Source organism: Panthera onca, chromosome A3 (genome assembly GCF_046562875.1).
Source record: "Panthera onca isolate mPanOnc1 chromosome A3, mPanOnc1 haplotype 2, whole genome shotgun sequence".
Taxonomy (NCBI): Eukaryota; Metazoa; Chordata; class Mammalia; order Carnivora; family Felidae; genus Panthera; species Panthera onca.
In genome coordinates, this window is record NC_138341.1 from 8,483,057 (window position 1) to 8,483,951 (window position 895).

Consider the following 895-nt stretch of genomic DNA (forward strand, 5'->3'; position numbering starts at 1 on the left):
ATGTTGGGCTTGGCCACGTGACTTGCTTTGGCCAATAGGATATGAGCAGAAGGGACAGTGTACCGGTTCCCAGCCTAGGCCTTAAGAGGTATCACGTATTTCTACTGGCCCCAAGGACCAACCACCGTCCCTCCGGCCTGGGCCCCCAGATGAGACTGTCCAACCAATCCACAGACCTGGGAGCTGGAGGATAAATTATCAACGTTTTATTTTATTTATTTATTCCTTAAAGATTTATTTATCTATTTTTCTAAAATTTATTTATTTTTATAATTTACATCCCAGTTAGCATATAGAACAACAAAGATTTCAGGGGTAGATTCCTTAGTGCCCCTGACCCCTTTAGCCCATCCCCCCTCCCACCACCCCTCCAGCAACCCTCTGTTTGTTCCCTATATTTGAGAGTCTCTTATGTTTTGTCCCCTCCCTGTTTTTATACTATTCTTGCTTCCCTTATGTTCATCTGTTTTGTATCTTAAAGTCCTCATAAAAATAAGGAACGCTTCACGAATTTCCTTGTGCAGGGGCCAGGCTAATCTTCTCCGTATTGTTCCAATTTTAGTATACGTGCTGCCGATGTGAGCACTTATTTATTTTTGAGAGAGACAGAGACCGCGTGGGTGGGGAAGAGGCAGAGAGAGAGGGAGAGAGAGAATCCCAAATAGGCTCCGAGTTGCCAACACAGTGCCCGATGTGGGGCTCGAACACACAAAACCATGAGATCACGACCTGAGCTGAAACGGAGAGTTGGGTGCTTAACCGACTGAACCACCCAGGGGCCCCCAATTATTAACATTAAAAAAATTTTTTTGTTGACTGTTTGTTTATTTTTGAGAGAGAGAAAGAGAGAGAGTGCATGGGCATGAGTGGGGGAGGGCAGAGAGAGAGAGAGAGA

General features: G+C 45.1%; 1 pseudogene; it reads right to left on the bottom strand.

The window, feature by feature from the left end:
• Nucleotides 1-488: 488 nt before the first annotated feature.
• Nucleotides 489-586, bottom strand: LOC132672560 (U6 spliceosomal RNA; annotated as a pseudogene).
• Between the last annotated feature and the right edge of the window lie 309 nt (nt 587-895).